Consider the following 27,741-nt stretch of genomic DNA (forward strand, 5'->3'; position numbering starts at 1 on the left):
CGAGACTTCTTGGTCAGATCTTCTTTGTAATACAAGAGACTTATGCATGTACTCTCTTGAAGTCTCTTTTGTCATATGAACTTTGGTTACGTATTCACGTTACCAGAAATCTTCACATGAAAAAAAATGAAAAAGAAAACGGAACAACTGAATGCTTTATCATATACCAAGAGCGACAAAGAAAAAAATATAAAAACATAGACATATATAAAGGTCCTTTTTACTAAACCAATGTTGAAGCCTATGTTGTTCCCTTCATAATAAGTTTTCTGATGACATGTTTTACAAAGTAGTTTACACTTGATCATTAGTTGGCAGCTGTAGCTAACAGATACAGTGAAAACAGACTAGGTCATCTGATCCTTTTTGGTTAGCAGAGCAGAAAGCGGCATATGCAATGGTTATAAAGTCACTAAAATACATTATCTATTGGGGGTTAATGTGTTCTTATTATTTTTAAAGTAGATTTTGGGGCAGCTATGTATTTTCTGTGCTTTCATCTTGATATCTTCGTCCCCAATCTTATTGATTATATGAGTTGTTGGTTGATGGCAATACTGCTGGAATGGGAAAGCCAAAGCTGCAGACATACCATTACAATAAATAATAATTCTGTTATAAAAGGGTGAAATAATATACTGGGGCAGGAAAAATTTCGGTTCCAAAGAAAAAGAGACAGTTCTGCTTAGAGAATGATCTTAGTCGTTACTGAAGTGATGCTTTTGCCTCACTAGTCAGTGATAGTAGTAGAAGACTATTGGGGGGGCAGTGCAAAGTGGGGATGGTTACTCTTGACTTATAGTTACTACTTTCATCAGGACATGAGGACAGTTGTTATTTCCAAAGGTAGCCTTTACTTTTTAACTGCTTTTCTAATTAATAGTTTACATCATGTTGGATTTATAGTGAATTGTGAACTGCATTGGTATATATGTGATAAAATTATTTAATATTCCTACGCTGCCTCAACTTAGGTTTAATTGATGCCCTATCATTCAAACCATGGCCCCTGTCTGCCTTAAGCAAAGGAGACTGACTGGATCATCACACTTAAGGCAGATAGGGGCCATGGTTTGAACGATAGGGCATCAATTAAACCTAAGTTGAGGCAGCGTAGGAATATTAAATAATTTTATCACATATATACCAATGCAGTTCATACCAACTCTGGTGTCTAGTTAAGTTTACTCTATGAGGTTTAATTTTATGTGTTCTAACATTGATTTTAGTAAACACCTGATGGATTATTTGCACATACAGTTTTTAACTAGTTTTTTAACTAGTTTTTTATATATATGTTTTTATATGTATTTGGAAATGTCTTTATTTTGTTCTTACTTATTTTTTATTAGTTTGATTTGAGATATATATTTATTCTGCATATTTATATCTTGTTTATGTCTACACATTATACAAATAGATGAGTATTAGTTGATTAATTGTTTAATTGTTTAATTGGAACTACTATATAAAGAGCAGATCTATGGGGTTGCTAGAAGGATCTGAAGAAACTACATTTGTGAAAGTGCTCATCCGTTTGTGCACACCCACTTGGAATTAAACTCTTATGTTTTATCTTACTTCTGCTGCACTCATTATTTTGGTTTAGAACACTTTGATTTTTACTACGTCGTGTCAGCGTTTACTTGTGGAAAGTTGGACTCTGATATTATTTGTATGTGATTTTAGGTTGTATAATTTCACTATGCTTGATTTAAATGTTGTTTGTAACCTTTTAGCAAAAGGCTTCACCTTTACTCCTAATAAACCAGCCAGTATGGTGAATACACTCATGGACTTAAAAGAGTACATCAGAAAATTAAATTTGAATCTGATGTTTCAAGGGGTTGAGAATGTTATGCATCCTTTACACATCTTTAGTACCTATGACCACCCCACTCACCCCTCTTTGCACATTTTTGAAAGGGTATGTGAGTTGGACATCAGGACTCACTGTGGGAATATGTATCAACAAAGAACTAAAAATAACTTAAGTGTTGAAGAAGAAATGGAACTTAATTTTTTGTCAACAAACAATAATTTGAGGGTCATGAAACTGGATAAAGGGGATGGTGTTGTCCTTATGTGGAAAACAGATTACATAAAGAAGATGAAAGAAATCTTGAGAAGTAAGACATATGTACACAGTTCACTGACTGAACTAAATGGAGCATACAGGAAAGTCTGTGGCTTTCTCAAAGACCTCTTCACTGATGAGCTCATCACTTTAGAGGAACATAGATTTTTAACCATGGACTTTCCAATTACACCTACTATTTTTGGGGTTCCAAAATACATAAGGACATACACCAACCCCCTTTCTGTCCCATTGTTGATGCTAGAGGTTCTATAACACATTGACTGTCAAAATTCTTAGATCTACAGCTAAAGTATTTGTTAACATCTGAACTTTCATTATGCGTCGACTCATGGGATTTCTTAAAGAAAATCAATACAACTGAGTTTAATAACTCTTGGATATTCATAACAATTGATGTAAGGGACCTTTATTCTGTCATCCCTCATGACTTAGGAATAAATTGGTTCTGTGACTATCTGGTGTCAAAGGGAGTCAGACAAGATAAAACTAATATGCTGGAACAACTTTTACACATAGTTTTAAGAAACCACTATATTGTATTCGACAATGAGTATTACATCCAGACAGAGGGAGTAGCAATGGGTGTGGCATGCTGAGGCATGTACGCAAATGTGGTAATGGTGGAGTGGGAAAATAAATTTTTATTTGAGTCTGCTTTTTTCCACCATTGCCACATGTTTACCCATTTCCTGGATGACATATTCATCCTTTGGACTGGCCCAAGAGAACAAATAGATCCATTCTTAGATTATATAAATAATTCTTTATCTTTTTAAAAGTTCACGCATTCTGTGAACGACAACGAAATTGCTTACCTTGACATTTTACTTAAAAGAGACTTAGAGCATAATAGATTTATGGCTGAAATATACCGTAAAGATACATATTCTAACAATTTTTTACACTACACGAGCTGTCATCCATTCCACCAAAAGCGAGGACAATTTGTAAGAGCAGCTCGTATAGTGTCATTAAATGAATGCTTTATAAAGGAATGTAGTAATTTGAAGGAAATGTTTTTGAAAAGAAGTTATCCATCTGATTTAGTGGAAAACATCATGAATGAAGTAATAGAAAAAAGAGCAAGTGGGCACTTTGTACCCTTGTTAAATTCTGAATGTAATGTAGACACACATTTTGAAGTTAATACAAGTAGCATTAGTGTTAGATCTGAGTCGATAGTCTACCACTCTAGTGAATTGGATGTTGAAACAATTGAAAAAGGTAATGAGTCTAAATCATGTTTTCTAACCAGTTTTTCCACTGATGCATACTTTTTGAAGGACATACTAGTGAAAAATTATAAACTCTTAGTATGTGAAAGGGATATAAAAGCAATTTTAAGTGATAAACCTACATGTGTGTTCAGAAAAGGACATAACATCAAAACACTACTTGAACATCAAAAAGAGGCACAACGTACAGGGTACATGTACAAATGTGGGTTCTGTAAATTTTGTTCCTATATTTTAGAGGTTAATGATGTAAACATCAACGGAATAAAAATAAAAATCAGGAACAGATTTTCTTGTACCACTGAAAGAGTGGTCTATTGTGCCCTTTGTGAACTATGCTCGTGCTTTTACATTGGAAAAAATTTAGGGCAAACTCAAAAACAGAATAAGTGAACACCTTAGGAATATTAGGGATCAATGCCCACTTAATGCACTTGCTAAACATATAGGGCAATATAATGAACATAAATTCAAGTTTGTTATATTAGAATCAATATCTCCCTCAGTTAGAGGTGAAGCATGGCTTTATTTACTGGAGAAAGCAGAATTAAGTTGGCAAATCTGACTAGACTGTATTCATTGGCCAGGCTTGAATGACAGCCAGTCAATTTTCAGTTTATTAAAACTTAAAGCTTTGAAAAGTTAAGATTTGATATTGCTAAATATTAAATGTTCAGTACTTAATGCCTAAATTATTTATCAACACATTCAGTAGGCTAGAGTTTGATGGGTTAAATATTCTTTTTACATTTTAGGATTTTAAAACAACTGTTTTTCATGTTTAGATTACATGACAAACTATAGTAATATTTATGTGATTTTATAAATGTAGCTTTTTATTGTGTTGCATTTGGATAGTATGGCATTATTTATGTGGTTTTATGCATGTAGTTTCTCACTGTGTTGTACTTGCATTTTTTTTAATAAACAGGGTCCTTTAAAAACTTCTTTGTAGATGAATGGAGGAGAGGAAGTGAGGTCACAAGGTTTACCTTTTAAAAGGAAGCTGAATGTAAAGTACTTTGTCTGATGAAGTTTCTGTATTAATGTTTTAAGAGATGAAAGCTCTTACGTTTTGAATTTGGATTAAACTTCAAAGTTGGATTTATCTCTCCTTGCTGCATCACTCTTGTTTGCTGCATTGTGTTTGAATTTGGAGTACAATTTTGCTTGCTGCGCTACACCTGCTGTGAGCTTTTTTGTGTAGAAGATCATCAAGCTCCTGGATGAGCTCTCTATGCACCATGACCCGGGCCTGGCGATGGGTGACAGGCACCTGTCCGCGCCCACTCCCGGAGGGGCGAGCCCCATCCCCTGAGGTGGCTCCACCCGAAGGTGGTGCAGGACGAATAGACGAGGAGGTCCTGGGTTGGGCCCCAGACATGCTGGTACCCGGTGCCATGGCCAGCTGAGGTGGAACAGGTGGGTCCACTGAGACCGGCCTTCCCAAACATGCTATAGTGTTTAGATTTTATCATCATATGTGGGTTAGTAATAGTCAACACATTCCAGGGTTAGGTATAACAGCATGCATAGATATTCCCATTAACCCACACACCAGATATGGAACAGTTGCATAGCAACAAACAGAACACATGTATATATGGGACCACAGTGGTAATAACAACAGCATGCAGGTACATTGATGGCACCATGCCACCAATGTTGGAATAATTCAATATAGTAAGTGGATGGAAGCAAATATACATATTTATTAACCAATATGGCGTAATCAGAACTTGGAGACATTACATACCAGTTGGGGTGGGTATGTAGTTTATTGTTGGAGATATTGGGGGGGTGTCAATTAAAAAGTAGTATATTCCTGTAGTCCACATTACTTTCCTAATCAGTGCTGTTATCTGTACCTTACAAGTATTACTACACTACCTTATAGCCTTAGTTTGGACAGTGATATGGCTGTTGTCATTGTTATACATGAACTGGTTTTACTTGCAGTATACACGTCTTACCTGGTATACCTGTGGAGGAAATGTTTGTTAACACTAACTAACTATTTCTATACATACTCCCAGATTCCAAGTTGATGTTGTGCACATAGCTATCCACCTGTTTCTGCACAGACTCTGGTCATGTCTTGACCACATGCAGGTGTACCGGGACATATCTAGACTATTGCCCTCTTCAACCTTTATTGACTTGACACACACATATACATACTTTCCTACACAGTTATATTATGTAGCACAGTGTGGGTGATGGTGATCAGTGTTACTTTATTATTCAGAGAAACTGCAACACTCACTATTCCCAACAATAGCAGAGTAAACAGTACCAGTACAGGGTTTGAAGGGTTTTATTTCCCAGCACAGTGTTCGTGTCTGACGTACCTGTGGGAGCAAAGGTTATTAGCACTACCTGATTGTTGCCACACAAAGTTCCAGATTACACATTAGTATTATGCACATACTTCTCACTCTGTTATTATACACACTCTGGTCACAGCTTGACAACATGGGGTGCAGATAGGACATACTTGGCTTATTACTCTCCTTACAGTTTCAGGAGTTGCTGCAGTGACAGGTTTGTTCTTATAGATGTTTGACAATCACTTGTATTCCCTGTTGGCTGGCTAAACATCTGGGATCATCCCACAGACTTCCCAGGGGAACAGGGGGACAGGCAGCAGATATGGGCTATATACTGGACATCCTGGTCTTATATGTACAGTTTTGGGGTATGATTCTGTATGCAGCCTACTTCCACTCCCGGGATTCAGACCATGGCTGTGTCTGCTACAACTTAAAGACTGTCCATCAGAGTTGGTGTGCTATATAGATATTGCTGTATGTCTCCTATCTGCTTTCTGTCTTATAATTCTCCTGTGCTTTGGCATTCTGACCTTGTATTACAACACTCTTATACAGATATCCTAGACAGTTATGTTTTGTAGGACAGTGTGGGCAACAGTGATGGCTACTACCTGGTTATTCAGAGCAACTGCATCAGTCACAATGCCATACAATACCAATGTAAACAGTACCAGTACAGGGTAACATTCTTGTATTTCTGGGCACAGTGTTGGCATCTGACAAACCTGTGGCAGAACTGTTTGTTAGCACTCCCTGAATGTTGCCACACACAGTACCAGATTACATATTACTAATATGCACATACATCTCACTCTGTTACTGTACACACTCTGACCACAGCTTGACAACATGGGGGTGTAAATGGGACATATGTGGCTTCTTACTCGCATATGGTTTTGGGGAGTTGCTAGGGTGCCAGCTTTGTTCTTATAGATGTGTGTCAATCAGTTGTATTTCCTGTTTGCTGCCTATACATCTGGGATCATCCCACTGATTTCACAGGGGGACAGGTTGACAGGCACAAGATATGGGCCACTTTACCGGACATTCTGGACATATCAGTACAGTTGTGGGGTATGATTCTGTATGCAGACTACTCCCACTGCCAGGATTCGAACCATGGCATGTGAGCTAAAATATAACAGTTCACATCTCAGTTGCATGTGCTATTCCGGTTTTGTTGTCTGTCTTTGCTCTGTTTGTCTTTCTAATGATGAAGACCAACATATATTTACACAGTAATATTCCTACTACTTCGATTGCAAGAAACATTCAAACATGGCTCACAATCTGCACCAAGGTAAATTAGTATTTATTTTTTTAAGTACATTTCTTTATGGAATTAATTTTTAATTCATGTCATCATCAGCCATGTGACATGGAGTTTTTAGTACTTAAATGACTTTGGGGTGGGTTCAGTTTTTCTGAAGAAGTTCACAAGAATAAAGTGAATGAAAGGGCTATCGGTGTCCGTGCTCTTTTTGGTTTGGTGTAGCCTTTTGGTCAAATGTTCTCATTTTACCAGGTCATTTTACAAGTTCTTTGCATTTAGAATGTGAAAAGCTTAACATAAACTTTTTTCTTTTTGTGTGTGCATCCGTCTGTGCCTGTAAATGTGCAGCTGGATTAGAGGAAATACAGAGAAGGAAGCCTGGGAAGATTAGATGAGGTATGAGAGAAGAATAAGGTGTTTTTAAAATCAGTTTAGTTACTGTATTTGTCTTTTAACTGTGGAAATACACAAAATTTAGAATGTATTCTTTGCTCCGGTGGGGGGGGGGGGTAAAATATTCTCATCTCCGGGTGTCAGATATGCTAGGAACACCACTGGCCTTCGATGATCCAGCATGAATCCAGGACATTCTGACAAATTATCTCTCTGAGTGCTGTCAAACCTAGATAATGTCTGATGCACCCTAGTGCTGAAGTGGCATCCCATGGTAGTAATGTACCGTAGGACTGTACTGAGTATCTGTGAAGGGACTAATAATGTGCCTTGATTTACTGGAATTTGTACTGAACATAGTACAATAACTTGGTAATGTACTGTGTGATAGTTTTCTAACCTACTAATGTACCTGAGTTACTAGCATTTGTATTGACCAAAACACAGTACAGTACAGTAAACTGATAATATACTGCTGTATTACCAATAATAGCATACACCTCAGAAAGAAACTCCAAAATGATTCAGACAATCACCAACAGAATCTGCATTCTCATTACACTGTCCTCAAAGCATGATGGGTCTGGATGGAGAGATGATAAAATCAGAAAAATGAGAGAAGTATTGCTGGAATTGAATTCATCATCAAGTCTTGGGGAGCACCTTCACAAGGTGGACCCTGTTTTTCACAAAATCTCACCAAGACAACACTGATATATAGATTGTATTTTAGGTAGCATATATCATGGACAGAAACAGGTTAAAAAATAAAGAAGTTAGTTGGGTGCACAAGTCCCAGGATAAAATAGTGCCCAATCCTGGTAGGCACCCTGCTACCAGGACTGGAAAAACTGACAGGGTAGAGTCCTCAAAACACATAAATATTCCTACAATGGGGCTAGGCCAGGCCCAGGGGAAGAATGGTCCCGCCTGTTGTAGAAGGAAGTAGCAGTCCACAAAAATCACAAAAACTCATAGGCCAAAAAAGAGCCATACAGATGATAGAGTAGATTGTTAAGGATAAGAAAGAAATTATGTATTGTTACTATTGTGCAAAAAGCCCAGAATTTCCAGACAAAAGATATACAAAAAGATAAGAAGAAAATTAGAAGAAAGAAAAATACTTCCACAAGAAAAACTGTCAGAAGCTTCAAATAAAAATGTATGTTCATTAATACAACAGAGCCATGAAAATGCTATATAGACCACGAAACCTTGTGTTGTTTGGAAAAAGAAGTGACTGAGGAAGTGCAAAAATTTAAAGAACAACATTTAGAGATGTTTGAATGGTATAAAAAATAAATATGGACATGGGGAAGAAAGAGGGATATCTGATATGGTGCAATATTTATGCAAAGGAGAAAGCCAAATTAATTAACACAAAAAAGGCAGTCCCAAAGATATTCAAAGAGAAATACAGACAAAGACATCCAGATATGGAACATTTCACAATAAAAAATAAGATCACAAAGAGGAAATGTACAACAGAAGATTAGTCAAGTATAAGTTAAAAAAAATAGAAGCTGAAGTTATGGAATATTTGCAAAGTGAAGGATTCAGTGTAGAAAGTCTAACACAGGTTATCACAGCATGATGGAACAATATTCCCAAAAGTAAGGAGAAACAACAGGAGCAGGAGACATCTGAAACATGCAAAGGAGAAAGCAAAACTAATCAATGCAAAAAGAGCAGAACCAAAGATATTTGAAGAGAAAAGCAGGCAGAGACATCCAATGGAAAATTTTACAATACAGGAAATAAGAAAACAAAGAGGAAAACTAGAAAAAGAGGATTGGTAATGAAGAAGTTAAAGAAATAGAAACTTAGGTTGTGGATTACCTGCAAAATAAAGGATTTAGTGTAGAAAATTTAACCCAGATAGCAACACAACAGGATAGAGCAATGGACACCCAAATTAAGAAGAAACCAGTGGAGCGGTAAGCATCTAATCAGTTGACATATGAAGATATTTTTGAGCCTCCCACAGGAACGCAATTCAAGCTGGCGCTATACAGCAAGGGAAAGAACAGGAAACTGTGGCAACTCTGACACAGTCAATATCGTGGAGTGAGAGGCCAGTGAGAAGAGCAACAGATGACACAGGGTGAAACTGAAGAGAATGTGGCACAGGAAGACGTTCTGGAACTTTCTATAGAATGCCCACAGGAAATGGAGAACAAAGAATGGGCCCTTAGTCTAGAAGAAAATGATCTAAGAGAAGAGTTGCTTGATTTAATAGAGATGGATAGACATATTAAGATCAGTGAAAGAAATAGACTGCAGAACTTCGATAAAACAAATGAACACAGTAATTAGTACTGTTCTTAGAGATACATGTGATATAACAGAAGTAAACATGATATATTACTGTGCAGCTAAATTAATAAGTGATAAAGTTCTACCACAAGAACACAGGGAAAGGAAGAGGAGAAATTGAATGCCATCATGGAAGTATTGAATAGAGAAAACTATAAAGCAGTTAAGACAATAAGAGTCACTGTTAGAGAAGTATAGAAAAGGGAATAGATCAACAAAACTACTTAGAAAGATAGATGTGATAGAAGCAATGCACAGTATTATAATGGATCAGGATTTATCACTAAAATATCAGCACATGCAGAAAAACGTAGAAGATGCACAGATAAATATAAAGGAAAGGTACAAAATAAGCAATTTATTGATGACCCAAAAAAGTTTTATAGGGAATTGGAAAAGAAAGTAAAAGGAATTGAAAGACCACCAAACAAAGAAAAAAATAGATATGTTTTGGAGAAATATTTATGAAGATCATGAGGAACATAACAAAGATGCTAAATAGACAGAAGAAGTAAAAGAAAGAATAAGAAGTTCAAATGAACAGGATATAAAATGAGATGAAGTAACGGCCAAAGAGATTGAAAAACATTTAAGAAAAGTCTCTAATTGGAAATCCCCAGGCCCAGATGTAGTACCAAACTTCTGGCTAAAAGTATTAAGTTAACATCTTTGCACAAAGATTTAACCGTGAGTAAGAACTATTTATATGCACACCCTAAACAGACACCAGCCTGGCTAACAACAGAAAAAACAATGCTCCTACTTAAGAGTGAACCTGCAAGCTACCCTAAAAACTATAGACCAATAACTTGCCTTCTGACGATGTATAAACTATATACTGGAATTGATGCTGACAGAATTTATAGTCATTTAGAAGAAATGTCAATTATGTCAATAGAACAAAAGGGTAATAAAAGAAACTCATATGTTGCAAAGGGTCATTTGCTGTTAAATAAAGTCAAAGTGGACTACTGTAAAAAGGGGAAGAATCTACGTATGGCATGGATAAATTACAAAAAAGCATTCAACAGTATCCCACATTCATGAATAAAAGAGTGCTTAAAAATGTATAAGATACACCCTACACTAATAAACCACATCACAGTGACCATGAAACAGTGGCAAACCACTTTGTAGTTAGTCCATAATAAAGGACAAATTACTATTCCAGGGATAAAAATTCAAAGGGGGATATTCCAGGGTGACGCTCTGTCACAGCTGCTCTTTTGTCTTGCCCTTAACCCATTAAGCTATCTGCTTAACAGATTAGGTCATACTATAATTTGGCTCCCAGAAAGCGACTAAGTGTAAACACTTCTCATCTTCTCTTTGTAGATGATTTAAAACTGTGTAGCTCAGATGAAGAACTGAAAGCAGAAATGCAAGTAGTTAAAACTTTTTTCAGATCATGACATCTTAGGAACAAAGTTCAAGCTATAAACCAATTTGCTCTTCCTGTCCTGACTTACAGTTTTGGAGTGACCTGCCCCAAAATGCATTGGATAGATTAGACAGGAAAACAAGAAGGATGCTTCATGCTCATTGTAGTTCAGAATGTAAATGAAGTGTGCTATATCTTTAAGAAGCATGTCAAGGTTGTACATGCACGTATAAATTCCAGACACGTGCAATCCCTGGTGCCATTTTGTAAGAGCAGCCAGAGTGAGAGCTTGCATAATCACAGTTATTAGTTTGTAAATAAGTTACTTATATTAAAGTCAGTAAACTTCTTTAGTGATGTTTGTATAAAATAAAGCTGCTTGAACAGAACCCACAAAGACTTTCCTATTATGTCCAGACTAGGAGAGCTACATGGTGTCAGAACTGGGGTCAAAGAGAATAAGATCCAGAGCTATGAGGTGCAGAGACGACAGTAAAGGTAAGACTAAGAGAAACGAGCAGAAAAAGAGCCAGAAAAGAATCAAAGGTAATGAGAAGCAGCATGAACTGTTTATTGGATAGAAGAGATAAAACGGGGCATCACAAGGGCACAAACCGCATTACTGAGCCAGCGGAAAGCATGAAATGGTTGTTGGTTAAAAAGAAATGTTTAAATAAAGGTATTTGATGAAACGATTAAAAGTAAAGCAAAACAAGCATATTTAAAGCAAAACGAGTATGTTTAGAGCAAATGAATGTGTTTAAAGCAAAACTGGGCATGTTTAGAGTAAAACAAGTACAAGAAAAGTTTATCGGGCATGAAAAGGGCTTAAACAAGCAAACTGAATATAATAAGGGCAAAAAAGAGCACATTAAGCAAAAATAAGGCAAGGCAACTGCATGTGTTTTGGCAAAGTGCTATGTTTGGGCATAACTATGACTTTGTATTGTATCAGGGGCATAACTAAAGGTATTCAAAGTATCTCAAAGTATGTAAAAGTGCTTACAGTGTGTGCTTATTACTGTGCATATATTTTAAGGAATTTATTGTGTGCAACTTGCAACTATTTCATGAGATACAGTCAAAGTACAGCCATTTTGAAAAGTTTCTTGTGCTGGGTGTGTCTATTCGCAAAGTGCTGCCATTACAGAGTGTTTCTTGCACTGTAAAGAGTTGCCAACAAGGTACCACCATCTTGGAGACATTTCAGTATGCTGTATGCAGTTATTCCCAAAGTGCAACTACTTCAAAATCTTACTGAGTTTTGGACAAGAGAGGTCCAGTTTATTCACATAGTGCAGTTATTTGATATGTTTCTTACACTGATAAGAGGTGATTTATTGCAAAATGATATTACAAGAGTATTGCAGTGCCTGAGAGTTATTTCACTCGCATTGTAAAGTTGTTTCAGATGTTTCTTAAAATGATGATAAATTACTTTAGCATTGCGCCCGAGAAGTTTATTTCGTAAAGTCCAAGTATCCAAATGTACTACAAGTTTGTTCATTAGCATTATTTTGAAAAGCCCAAAAGGTATAAATACAGAAGTACAAAGGCATTGTACAAAGTTACGAAATACTAGCATAAGTGTCTAGCATATGTGCATGAGTGGATGTTTGTGTTATTTGCAAAACCCTTCACTGTATGTGTTAATATGCCAGATGAGTTTTGAAAGCCCCTACCACTTGTATTTGATCAGAATATTGCAGAGAATTGGAGAATATTTGAGCAAGAGTATGATATTTTTATACAAGCAGCATATGCAGATAGAGATACATGCACCAGGAAATTCATATTGCTAAACCTAGCTGGGTCAGAGGCTGTGTATGCACCTGCAGTATATGAAGGAGAAGGTGAAAACAGTCATATTGTTGTACAGGCTGAATCAGAAGAAGACCCAGAGTGTTTGAAGCGCAAGTTCAGAGAAATGTGTAACCACCAGACAAATATTACATTAGAGAGGATTTGTTTTACACAAGAGAACAAAAAACAGGGGAAACATTTGCAGCTTATATAACTGACCTGAGAAACAAAGCTAAGGCATGTCGGTTTGGTGACTTAAAAGATTAGTTGATAAAGGACAGGCTTGTGTGTGGTAACTGTGCTGCTGTGAGAAAGAATTTACTTTGTGACAGTGATTTAACATTTAGCAAAGCCACAGACATTTGTCAAATCCATGAGGTGACAGAAAAACATGCAAGTATGCTTGCAAGTGACAAGAGCATGGTTTCAGTTGGCTCAAGAACAAATGTAGATAGTATGCAACATGTGGCAAACAACAGTAAGCCCAAGCACATGGCAGCTACGAAGTTTCCAGGGAAGACATGTAGCTTTCTAGTAAGTTCTAAGAAAGGAACTTGCTCCAGCTCAGTACAGTACAAGCATGAATCAGCAAAACCCAAGTCTAGCTTTATTGTTAACTGTCGCAACTGTGGTGCAAATCATGAGTCTAAAAGAGAGAAGTGCTTAGCATTTGGTCAGCAATGTTACAAGTATAAAAATGGAACCACTTCCAAAAGTTTTGTAACTCAAGTAAACCTCACACAGTTGTAAAGAAAGGTCACACGAAGAACTAAGTTGATCAAATACAGCCAAATCAGACAGCTTTATATGTAGATGGTGTATCAGTGCTTAATGAAAGAGTTGATGCAGTGAATTTATTAACAAGAATTGAAATGTTTTGTACTGCCCGTATTAATGGAAAATCCACAGAGCTTAAAGGAGACACTGGTTCAAAGTGTAATGCTATATCAGCAGACACATTTGCTAAAGTGAGAATTAACGAACAACTCAATGTAGCCAGTAGTGCAAGACATGTTGCTTATGGAGGTGAAAAAATTCAAACCGAAGGTTCAGTGATGCCTTCATGTTATTTGGCTGAGAACTGTTACAACTTGTTATTCTATGCAGTCCGAAGACCAGTGCAATCTTTACTGGGTCTCAAAGACAGTTTAAGAATGAATCTGCTTTCTTTTGCTAAAGAAGTCCATCATGTAAGTGCATTTCCGAGTTCTAATTTTTCTGAAGCTGTTTTCTCCAGGTATGTTGATATTTTAGATGACAAGTTAGGCAAACGTCCAGTTGTGTATTCAATGAAGTTAGACCCAGAGGTCACTCCCACAGTCAGACCAGAAAGAAGACTTCCGATAGACATGGAGGATAAAGTTAATACTCAGATGGATAAAATGGTGCAGCAAGGTGTGATTTGTCCAGTCACAGAACCAACTGAATGTGTGTCGCCCATGGTAGCGGCTCACAAAAAAGGCTCAGACAAAATCAGGATATGTATTGACCCAAGAGATCTGAACAAAGCATTAAAGAGACCATATCATCCAATGCACACAGTCGAAGAGGTCGCAGCCTTAATTCCAAATGCCACTGTTTTCACTGTCTTGGCTACAAAGAGTTTATTTTGGCAAGTGATGCTTGATTGCAAATCTTCATTTCTAACTACCTTTAGTACTTTGGCAGATACAGATTCCTAAGGATGCCATTTGGAATAAATTCTGCAAGTGAAGTCTTTCAGAGAGCAATAGAGCAAATGTTTTCAGGTTATCCTTGTGCCATAATAGTAGACAATTTATTGGTTGGAGGCAATGGTGAAGCAGAGCATGATAGAAACCTCAAGAAAGTTCTAGACAGAGCACGTGAAGTAAACATAAAGCTCAGTCCTCTGAGGTGCAAATTCAGACTTCCAGAAGTTACATACATAGGTCATTTGTTCACGAGTACAGCCTTGAGACCAGACTTGACCAAGCAAGCAGCTATTCTTGAGATGTCAGCACCAGATAATGTACAAGCTCTACAACGTTTTCTAGACACGATCAACTATTTAGGCAAGTTTATACCAGACTTCAGTGAGTTGACAGCACCTTTAAGAGAGCTAATGTGTAAAAATGTTCCATGGTCATAGTTGAAACATCACTAGAAGGTATTTGAAGTCCTTAAGCAGAAAATTGCCACTCCACCTACCTTAAGATACAGTGATGTGAACAAACCAGTTACTCTTTCCTGTGATGCTTCAAAATTTGGTCTTGGTGCAGTTATACTTCAAGAGGGCAGACCAGTAGCCTATGCATCTAGAACACTAACCCAAACTGAGATGCAGTATGCTCAGATTGAGAAGGAGCTTTTGGCAATAGTATTTGCATGCTCCAATTTTCATGATTATATTTATGGTCGAGCTATTCAGATTGAAACTGACCACCAACTTCTAGTTACTATTCTAAAGAAGCCTATGCATTCCGCTCCAGCGAGATTACAAAGAATGATGCTCAAATTACAAAAGTACAATTTCAAAATGGTCTACACGAAAGGCAACTTGCCTTATCTGGCTGATACCTTATCCAGATCACCCAGAAATAGGACAGAACAGCTTGACACAGAGAATTTTGCCTTTGATGTGATGTGATGTCAGTGCGTAATTTTTCTACCACTAGACTTGATGAGTTGAGAGATTACACTCAGACTGATCCGATTTTGCCGAAGATCAATCACTACATTAATGTTGGATGGCCGTCAAAGCAATCTAGTGTACCACCTGAAGTGCAAACCTATTTTCCTTACAGAGATGAATTGTTGATGGAAGATGGCATTATTTTCAAAGGTCCTAAAATTGTTGTTCCTGCTTCCTTACAACAAGAATATATTCAGATTTTGCATGGTGGTCACCCAGGATCTGCATCCACTAAAAGAAGCGCGAGAGAATTAGTATTTTAGCCTTCATTACCAAAAGACATTGATAAAGTACTTTCTTCTTGTTCAGTATGCAATAGTACTAGACCACATTTGCAAAGAGAACCACTTCAGCTAAATCCAGTTCCTGAACTATTGTGGTCAACAGGTGCAGCTAATATCTTTGAGTGGAGCAATCAGCACTACTTGGTTTTGGTAGACTCTTATTCAAATTGGTTTAAGATTGATCTACTACCTAACCTACCATCCACTGCTGTTATTACTAAGTTGAAACATCATTTCTCAGTTCATGGTAGTCCACACAAAGTACTTTCTGACAATGGTACTCAATTTACTAGCCAGTTATTTCTGATGTTTGTAAGAGAATGGGACTTTGTATGTTACTAGCAGTCCTGTATACCCTGAGTCAAATGGTCTAGCTGAACGTGCAGTACAGAGTGCAAAGCAGTTATATGAAAGGTCAAAGCATGACAATACCGATGTGTTCTTGAATTTGCTTAATCTCAGAAACATACCTCATGATGATATTCTTGGCTCACCTGCTCAGCGATTACTTTCCAGGCAAACTAGAGCTATGCTACCCATTATTTACAGTTTATTGAAGCCTAAATCTAAGACCAATAAAACCATTAAGGATCAATTGGTCAATAAGTGTAATATCCAGAAATCTAGTTATGACAGATCAAGCAGATTACTTTGTCCGTTGATGGCAGGAGAGATGGTACGAATCCAGACAACAAAAGGTTTTGATCGAATTGAACATTACAGGCATCTGTGCTGAGCCAAGATCCTATGTGGTAGACTCTGGCGGTGTGGAATATAGGAAGAACGATAGACATATTTTCCTATACCAGAATCATCATCACCATCACAACATTGTTTCTATGATGCAGACTTCAAATCTAAGAGTGAATCAGACACTGTTTCCATACCAGAATGTGTTCAAAATTCTGATTCCATTCCAGAAATTGTTCCAGACATTCCAAGGGTCAAACATATTGCAGAGACAGTTTTTGCTAAATCTAATTCCCAGTTTTATGTTATACTATATGGATGAGTATCAAAGCCTAGTGTGAAATACGGAGCAACATGGACTTGATTGTGTATGTGTGTGTGTATATATATATATATATATATATATATATATATATATATATATATATATATATATATGTATATATACATATTATTAAATTAATGTGCCAAAAATCAAAAGAAAGAATATATGGTGAAGGATCAGATGAGAAGGCAAGAAATGTGGAAAATGCATAAATATATTTGCATAGAAAACTCCTGGAACAACCTCATGTTGATCAGGATCGAATGCAGGAATGGTTAAGGAGAGGTGAATTCAAACTAAAAGATGAAAGGTTAATATTGGCAGCCCAGGATAGAAGATAGTGGACTACATACACATTGGTTTACAAAGTCCATCGAACATGTGAGAGAAACACACAAATGTAGGTGTTGTAAAACAGAATTGGAAACAGTTGCACACCTTGTTGCTGGTTGTGACATACTAATGGCAGAAGGACTGTATAATGAAAGACATAATAATGTAGCAAGACTGTTGCACTGAGTATTGTGTAAACATTATAATACTGAAAAACACTAGAAACATGAGACACAAAGAGTCATAGAAAATGATGATCTACATCACGTGGGATCACCCATTACCAACAGTTCAAAAGACAGATCTGAGAAAGCCAGATATTGTGGTCCATAAAAAGATGACAAAAGTAGCATTGATCATTGAAATCACTACACCCAGTGACTACAGTCTTGTGTACAGAGAGACACAAAGTCATAAAATATCAGGAGTTGCAGGCAGAAATGAGAGCAATGTGGAAGAAAGATACCCAGACACTTCCAGTAGTAGTAGGAGCAACAGGTCTTATAAAAAAGAATCTACAATCATATTTAGATATGTTACCAACACGTAACTCCATACAGGTTGCAGAAGTCATTACTGGAAACTTTGCAGGTGCTGTGAACAGCACTTCAGGCTAACATCAGAGATTGAAGGTATACTAATTTCATGAACTTTAATCATACTTAACTTAGGAATGGAGTTGTATGTTCATGGGTTCATAGGTGTTTACTAGGCTAACAACCAGAAGGGCCTTTTTAAGCCTAGCCATACATCCCAAATTTCTGATAAGTACCCTTGATAAGTATAAGCATGGGCCTGAGAGATGAACCATTTACAGGTTACCTGAGTCCATTAGAGATATAGGTGACAAACTAGGGATGCATTTCTGGTTTCCTATCCAATTGTCCAAGTTGCACTTGAATTGGGTTAGGGAGGAACTTTGCTTCACATGGATGGGGAGCCTGTTCCATAGATGGGGTAGTCTCTGGGATACATACCTATCTCTACAGCAGGACCTGTTTATATCACAGGCAAGATTTAAGTCAGTAGAAGGGGTAATTCTGGTGCTGTTTGTTTTGTGGAGACACAGGAGGTCCATCAGAGTGGGGTCTGACAATGCCCTGTATGCCAGGCATAGATCTTCCTTCAAAAGCCTGAAGGAGACAGAATACAGGATTAGAGCTTTTAGGCAGTCTGCAAAGGACATTTTACTTATGCCCTGTATTTTTTTAGTGAGGAACCTCTATGGATGTTCCAATTGTTGGATATGCCTGGTTAGGTACATACCAAAGGGGGCATTGTGCTCAATGAATGGTCTGATGAATGCCAAATACAGTGTAACAATGACATCCTTGGACTTCGATGCCATACCTTTGCTTATAAGTTGTGCAACACAGAATAATTTCCTCACCGCTGTAGACACGTGATGATCAAAGGCTAGATTACTATCTATGTGTGTCCCTAAGTCACTGACTACTGGGTCAACTCTAAGGGGTGTATTGTCAATATGATAGTTACCAGAGATGGATGACGTCCCAAAGGATACTATAATGCATTTCTTGGCATTTAGTTTTAGTCAACGGCTCTGACACCAGTTGTTAGTTTGTGTCAGCCCGTCCTGGAGAACATTGGTGTCAGTGTGAGATTCAATGACAGCTCCTAATTTGCAATCATCTGCAAATTTAGTCAGCCAGCGTACACTGACATTGGCCTTGACTTCTGAGAAGTAAATGCCAAAAAGGAGCGGTCCAAGGACTGATCCCTGAGGGATTCTACTTGTGACTGACCTCTTTGTAGAGGTGGACTCCCCAATTCTAACTTCTTGGGTCCTGTCTGTGGGCCAGTTGGCTATCCATCAGGTGACATATGGGTTTGTACCTAACCTCTTGAGTTTGTCAACAATGCCCAAGTGGGGTATTTTGTCAAATGCTTTGGCCAGGTCAAGATAGGCAGTGTGAATGATTTTACCCTCATCCATTGCTTTGGTGACCTTCTCAAAGAAGTTCACCAGGTTGAGTAGGCATGAGCTGCCCTTGATGAAACCAAACTGGGTTGGGTCCAGTGTCTGGAGGCTTACTATATCTCTGTTGATCATCTCCATGATAATTCTTTCCATGGCTTTACATATAAGACTAGTGAGACTTATGGGTCTGTAGTTTCCATGGTCTGTAGATGGCCCACCTTTGTGCAGAGGGATGACAGTTGCCTTTCTCCACTCATGAGACACAAAGCCTGTTTGGAGGCTACAGTTAAATAGTAATTCCAGAAGCCCTGATACGTCATGTTTCATGTTATTTATAAGGCATCCTGGGATATAGTCTGGGCCTATTGATGCAGTGTTCTTGGTCTAAGAGAGAGCATTAAGGACCTGTTCCCTAGTGATAGTAGGGGGAGTTATATTTGATGATATTTCCTGAAGGAAGGTTGAGGGGGAGAGAGAGGTAAAGTTGGAGCTGAATTTATCAGCCAGGAGGTTTGCTATATCTTCTTGCTCACTATAGGTGGCTCAGTTTACAATGAGCTCTGCACTCGTGTCCATTCCCGTCATGGTATTAGAAACCCAAAAGATTTGGAGAAATTAAAAAAAAAATACATGAACACCACTGCACAATACTGCAAAAAGCAAAATGGCTTCCAGTCAAAAAAAATTGACCTGCTCTTATGCTCTAAAATTTTCAGATTCCTTCAAACCTGCACAGTTTTTTCTTTGACAGCCAAACTAGTATGGGATCTCTCCTTTTACAACCTCAGAAATCAAAGCCACCAAGGTCATGCCCTACAAGCTCTTAAAACTAACTTCAGTGCTGAAATCATTGCTTCTCCTTACTTGGCCCTAATTTACGTGAATCTATCCCTTCCAATTACAAAGAAATTTCTTCTTACCCAAACATCTGAGAACAACTAAAATATCATATTCACAATAAGGCTTCACGTAAATGCTACTACTCTGGACACATTACTGATCAGAATCATGTTCTCTTTCATCAGGCTACCTCCTAAAAAGTTTGTTTGATATCACTAAATGCAGCTAACTCAAGAGTGACTCGGACACTGCTGTACATACTATGTATGCATGTGTGCATGTGTGTGTGTGTGTGTGTGTGTGTGTGTGTGTGTGTGTGTGTGTGTGTATATGTATGTGTGTGTATATATATATATATATATGTGTATATATATATATATATATATATATATATATATATATATATATATATATATACATACATGCACACTTTTGTATATTCCTACATTTGTGTGACTGCTCCTCTCCATGTTGCACATAATAATTGTTTCTGTTTGTATTGTATACTTATCATAATTACTTTAAAATACTGTAGTGTATATACATAGTTTTTTGCTTTTTTGCTTTACTTCTTTACTTCTCTCTGGACTGAGACTGAAATTGGTTGTCTTTTATCAGTGCTGTGCTGTGGTTAACAAATTCCAATAAAATAAAATAAAATAATACTCATGCCCGAGAGTCGATCAACCCAACAAGAGAGGAGGAAGAGTAGCAATACTCTTTCCTAGCAATTACACATTAATTACCTACTCAAAAACAACACCCAACTTCTCCCCAGCCGAAGTACTAATCTCTGTATTAAAACTTAACAAGCATAAAAACATTTACATAATTGCTTTTTATATTCCTCCAGAAAACAACATACCAATATTAGAAAACATACTTGCCTGGACTTCCCAAAATATAGATAATGAAACCATCATTCTAGGTGATATAAATATCTACTGGCTAGATATAGGCCACAACAACCATTCAAAAAACATAAATCTTTGCAACTTCTCCAAACTAATTGAAGACATCATCAGACCTCACAAAGATTACATCTGGGGCTCCACAATAGACTGGATATTAGTGTCCCACCCTTACAATGTTAGCACTGCAGGTATACTAGCTAATACCATTAGTGACCACCACCCAGCATATATCACACGCAAAACTACTCCAACCACAGGCCAACACCAATACAAATCTACCAGAAATTTTACTAAGTTCCAATCATCCATATTTAATGAAACCTTAGCTAAAGTAAACTGGAACCCCCTCAAATCCCTACCACTTAATGAGGCTGTTGAATTCTTTAACTCAACATTTCTAGACATCCTAAATAGGCAAGCACCCACCCACCAAAAATGAATAAAACATAACCATGCATGCTGGTTCTCAAAATCCACCAAAGAAGTAATGTCCACAAGGGATACAATCTGGAAATCATAGCAGAAAAACAAAGGCCCTCAACTCTACTACATTACAAGCAACTCCGTAACCAGGCAAAACGTCTAATAACCACTGATAAAAAAGACCACTAATTCCACCTACAAAGCCAACATAAAAATAATCCCCAAAAATTCTGGTCCTCCATCAGCCAACTATTACACCTAGGCTCTCAAAGCAATCCATCCCCTGACCCACACTGAACTTGCTACCCTCTTCAATTCCTACTTCATTGACACCATAGCTAACCTAACCGCCACTTTTCCTACAGTTAACACCACCACCACCAAGACAGATAATGACCAAATCATCCCAGAAAACACGTCTACCCATAACCCTAACCTAAAATTCTCCCCCATACCCACCAGCACAATAAAAAAACTTTTACTTAAGCTAAAACCCTGTACTCTGGCCCCTGACAATCTACCCCCACACTTCCTGCAACTAGCAGCAAACTATATAGCTTATCCCATCAGCATACTCATTAACAGATCAAGTTATACAGCAGCAGAGAGAGAGGCCCTGCAGGGTTCTACAGCAGCAGAGAGACAAAAGAGAGACTTTGGAGTGATTAAGTATAATTTTTCTGCATTTTCTTGCCGCCGTTAGCTAATTCCACCTAAAATGCTGATTTTTTAGAGTTTCTGTGATTTAAAAAGCTTGTTTCAGCTACATATTGTACTTAATTTAATGCCTGTACTTTAACACAGTTGTTTTTGTTTTTAAATTACCTGTTTAACTGTTGCAGGCTACACGCTCAAGTGTGATAGCCATTTATGAGCATTTAAAGTGTTGTATCTGCTTTATTTTCTGAAAAAAAACAAAAAAAAATACATGTTTTCCTGCCTTTTTAAGCTAGTATAGTCCATTTTTCAGGTTAGTGCTGAATTCAGGGCTGTGTTACAAGTGTCTGTGTTTACCCATACCTTACTTGGATAGAAGGAAGTTGCTCTGTTCACCTGTGAGAGAGGGGAGCTTTGAGCAGCCTATCTGTCCCTGGAGAAGTGGTTTCAGCCCAGAAATTAGTAGTTTATTGGCCATTTTGGGCACATTTCTGTCTCTTTCATTTCCCTGCTATAAAACTCGCATTTGCAAAGTTTTTGTGCTAGTATACAGCTCAGCAAGCTCCTGCCTGGTTCCCTGCAGGGTTCTACAGCAGCAGAGAGACAAAAGAGAGACTTCAGAGTGATTAAGTATCTTTTTTCCTGCATTTTCTTGCTGCCTTTAGCTAATTCTGCCTAAAACGCCAATTTTCTAGAGTTTCAGTGATTTAAAAAGCTTGTTTCAGCTACATATTGTATTTATTTTACTGCCTAGACTTTAAAAAAGTCGTTTTTGTGTTTAAATTAACTGTTTAACTGTTGTAGGCTGCACACTCAAGTGTGATGGCCATTTCTGTGCATTTAAAGTGTTTTTTTAATTGTATCTGCGTTATTTTCTAAAAAAAAAAAAAAAAAAAAAAAATACTTGTTTTTCCACCTTTCTAAGCTAGTATAGTCCAGTTTTCAGGTTAGTACTGAATTCAGGGCTGTGTTACAAATTTCTGTGTTTGCCCATACCTTACTTGGATAGAAGGAATTTTCTCTATTCACCTGTCAGAGAGGGGAGCTTTGAGCACCTATATGTCCCTGGAGGAGTGGTTTCAGCCCAGAAATTAGTAGTTTATTGGCCATTTTGGGCTAATTTCTATCTCTTTCATTTCCCTGCTATAAAACCCGCATTAGCACGGTTTTGCGAGCCAGGTAGCGCCGGTTAGCTAGGGTATAACTATTCCCAGCTCCACAAAGTCTACTCTTCAATTTTTCCCTTGGAACTAGACATACTTTCAACTTAAGCACTCAAACCATTCACTTCTCAGCCTGGCACTTGCTCAAAACTCATAGCAAGCACAAATAAACCTTAGCATTAGACCCCCCTATACTGTAGAGAAGGACAAGGCTCTCTATTCAACCTTACCAGCCAATCAGTAAAACAGCTCACTGTACCTATCCAGGCATGTCCAAAGGGCAGTTTCAGGTGTACTCTCTGGTCCAACTGGTGAATCTGGGCATTTTGAGGTAATGTTACAACTGCCTCATGTACACAGACAACCCTCTCCTCCTACCATCAAACACTAATACATGCGAGAGATGCAATTATACAGCCAGACTTGAGGCTAAGCTCTCTCAACCCAAGACCAGACCAGACAGTCAAGAGGAGAAGGGAATTACTTGCATCACACCACCAATCTCGTATAGACCTATGAAACCAGCACTGGCAAAAAACACACATAAATACACAAAAACATACTCGGAGGCTCTAAATAAAAATCTGCAAAAGCAACAGAGACCTCCAAAGCAGACATCAAAGCAACTCCACCCCCCAACACAAACCATGAAACACATACTTCACAAAACCAGTGTGCCACGCAATCACAGCCCTTAAGGCAAAATAACATACCCAACACACTAGTAATAGGTGACCCTATAGTTAGGCACACTGACGTCCCACTCACTAGGCTGAACAAGGAGAAGATTACTATTAGCTGCCTGTCAGGTGCCAGGATCCGCCACATAACACAAGCACTCAGGTCACTCCAGAACAAGTACAAATAAGACTCTATCATTGTCCATGTTGGTGTGAATAACCAGAGCCGTACCTCCCTGGCTACATGAAAAGAGACATGGAAGAGCTCTCTGATCACGTAGCCCAGGCCAGTATAACCCTGACCCCGAGTAGCATCCTGCCCTCACCAAGAATGATACCATGGTATAAAGAAAGAATTATCAATTTCAACAATTGACTTAAGCTTCTGGTGTCATTCAAAGGGGATCCAGTGTCTGTCAGCTTGCACCTGTCACCCTTAGGATTTCGACTACTGGCCAATGCTCTTGCCACCCCCATAGTGCCTTTTTTAGGCAAGGCTCAAATGACAAACCTGCCACCATAAATAGCACAAGTAACAAAAAACTGAGGGTAATGCTACTCAATGCCAGAAGTCTAAACCTCAAAATGCATGCACTCGAGGCACTTCTCAGTATGGAGAAAATTGATATATGTGCAGTAACAGAAACCTGGTTTAAGGCTCTAGAGTGCACCCCAGCACTACCAGGCTACAACTCATACCATACATTTTGGCCACAAAACCCAGAGCCGAAATACAAAAGGCAGGGGTGTATTCATATTCATCAAGGATAACCACACCTCCAGGTTAGTGGCACAGCAAGATGCTTCAGAGATCATCCACGTGCAACTAGCAATGGGCAAAACTGCAATTCAAATTGTAGCTTGATACAGATCATCCAGCATGTCCCAGGACCCCTATTCCGCATTTCTGAAAACACTGGGAAACATAAAGGTCCTACCAAACACCCTGATATTGGGTGATTCCAATTACCCAAACATTAACTGGGAGAACTACTCAAGTACTAACTCCCTTGCCCAACATTTCCTAGAATTTATAAACTCAAACGCCCTGGATCAACTGGTCAACACCCTCAACAGAGGTGACAACATATTGGACCTGGTCATCGCCAACATGGGCGACCTGTGTTCCAACCCAGAGGACAACCCCTCACTGGTTAGATCTGACCATAAACTAATCACTCTGGATATACACATTCTATCCCCACCCCCGGTCAAAGAAACCACCGTGATAAACTTTTCAAAAGCAAACTTCACGTTACTTAAGACCTAGGTGGAAAGCTTCAAATCCCCCATGCTAAAGGATAATGCTACCCAAGATGCAAAATCCTTTACTAATGCACTCTACGGGCACCTACAAGAATGCATGGATCATGCTATCCCAAGTAAAACCAAGACTCACTCCTCCAAGAAAAAGAAACCAGTATGGTGGACCCCTGCCATAAACAAGCTATGCAATAGAAGGAGGAAACTAGTACAGAAAAGAGTAAAATCCCAAGAGGTGAAGACATCCCTGATCAGTATCAGCAATAAACTACGATCCCTCATAAAATCATCCAAGGCTAGCTTCAAAAGAAAAATTGCCAAGGACTCTAAAGATAACCATAAGGCATTCTTTAGCTGTGTCAAGAATCTAAGTGGCAATTCCCAGATCTGCTCAGAGTTAGTGCAGAATGGCACAAAATACACTGAACCGACCGATATCACCAACATCCTGGCAGACAGGTTCAGTGCAAACTTCACCCCCCCCCTCACCCCCAAAAGGGCCCATAACCATACCAGAAGAATGTAGTGTCCATGAAATCACAGATATTCAGGTTAAAACAGCCCTCTCCAAAGCCAAAAACACAGCATTAATGGGGCCGGATGGTGTCCCAGGCTGTGTCCTACATGAGTTCAAAGATGAACTAACCCCTCACCTAAGCACACTGTTCAAACTCAGCCTCTCCACAGGCTATGTGCCCTTAGAGTGGCACACAGCAATGGTTATTCCACTCCACAAAGGTGGAGTCACAACAGACCCTGGGAACTATTGCCCTATAAGCCTGACTAGCTTGGTCTGCAAAGGCTATGGAGTGCATCATCATGGATCGCATTAACAGAGACATTGGGAACCTCCAAACACTGGACTCTACCCAGTTCGGCTTTGTTGAGGGTAGATCATGCCTCCTAAACCTGGTGGATTTCTTTGAGACAGTTGCCAAGGCTATAGATGAGGGAAAGGTGGCCCACACAACCTACTTAGACCTCGAAAAGGCCTTCGATACCCATCCTGGTATTATAGACAAGCTCACCAGCCTGAACATAAACCTCTACATCACAAGATGGGTTGCCAACTGGCTCAGGGACAGATCCCACATGGTAAGAGCTGCAGGAGCTAGGTCTGACTCTAAACCAGTTACAAGTGGCATTCCCCGGGGCTCAGTCCTAAGACCCCTCCTGTTCAGCATATACTTCTTAGAGGTATAGGCAAGGACAGGAGGACTATGGCTGACCAAGTTCGCAGACAACTGCAAACTCTGGGCTATAATTGATTCTCCGGCTGACACAGACATCCTCCAAAAAGGTCTCAATAAGACAGATACCTGGTGTCAAAACCATGGCCTCAAGCTAAATGACAAAAAGTGCATAGTCATCCCCTTTGGAAAAAACAAAGTACCCACAAATTACCACATAGGTGGTAGTCCCCTAAATATGGAAGACAAAATAAGTGATCTGGGGACCCAAGTAGATAGTAATCTCTCCTTTGATAATCACATTGCCACAGTGGTTAGAAAATCCTTCTATGTGGCCCACCTAACCACAAAAGAGTTTGCATCCAGATCAAAAGAGATCACTGTGCCCCTCTACACATCACTCATCAGACCCATCAAAGAGTACAATGCCCCATTTAGGATGTACCTTACCAGACACCTGCAACAGCTGGAAAGACCACAGAAGTACCTCACCAAGAGGATCACTTGCCTCCAACAGATGCCCTATGCAGTTTGACTGAAGAAACTCCAGCTGTACTCGGTTGCATACTGCCTACTCAGAGGTGATCTCTGCCTGACATACAAGGCCATGTCTAACTTAGAATTGATGGACATGCTCCACCTAAAGAAAACCATATCCCCTTGAGCCACACGCTCTATGGATCTAAACCTCACCACAACAATAAATAGGACGTGTTGGGGGGATAGATTCCTGTCCCAGAGATTTCCCATGCTTTGGAACAAGATTCCAATCTACATTAGGCAGAGCTCCTCACTAACACTCTTCAAGAGAAACCTTGATGAGTGGATGGGAAACAGGAAGTTTACCCCAGGGATCACTTCAGTGGCTCTGCTGGACAGAGGCACAGGGAGCTAATCTAAGGTGGTGGTGAAAGCCAACACATTCTGGCTAGGCTTATAAATGCCTTTGGACAGATAGTCTAGTACCTACCTATGAAACTATGAACTTAAATAAAGAATCCCTTGTCCCAGACATCTGGAAAAAATCATTCATTCTCCCCTTACACAAAGGTGGTACCAACACAGACACCACAAACTTTTGACCCATAGCAATTCTCTCACCCCTCTCTAAAATACTGGAAAAATGCATCCATGCCCATCTCCTCAACCACCTGCATGAAAATCAAATTTTATCACCCACTCTGCATGGTTTTAGACCAGGAAACAGCACCACTACTGCCCTCCTATCCTTTCTTGATACAATTAACCAGGCATGGGATTCTGGTAAAATAATTGCTTCACTTTTCTTTGACCTCTCCAAAGCTTTTGATACCATTTCCTACACTGTCCTCCTCTCTAAACTATCCACCCTCCACATTTCTCCCCCTACTCTACAATGGTTCAACAGCTATCTCTCCAATAGGCAGCAATCCACCAAACAGCAACAGTCTTACTCTCCCTTCCTCAGTACTTCCACAGGGGTACCCCAAGGCTCCATACTTGGTCTTCTCTTATTTAGCATCTTTATTAACAACGTTCACACCACTCTCCCACAATGCTCAATAATCCA

This window comes from Protopterus annectens, chromosome 1.part2, assembly GCF_019279795.1.
Source record: "Protopterus annectens isolate FY-2018-M chromosome 1.part2, PAN1.0, whole genome shotgun sequence".
Lineage (NCBI taxonomy): Eukaryota > Metazoa > Chordata > Ceratodontiformes > Protopteridae > Protopterus > Protopterus annectens.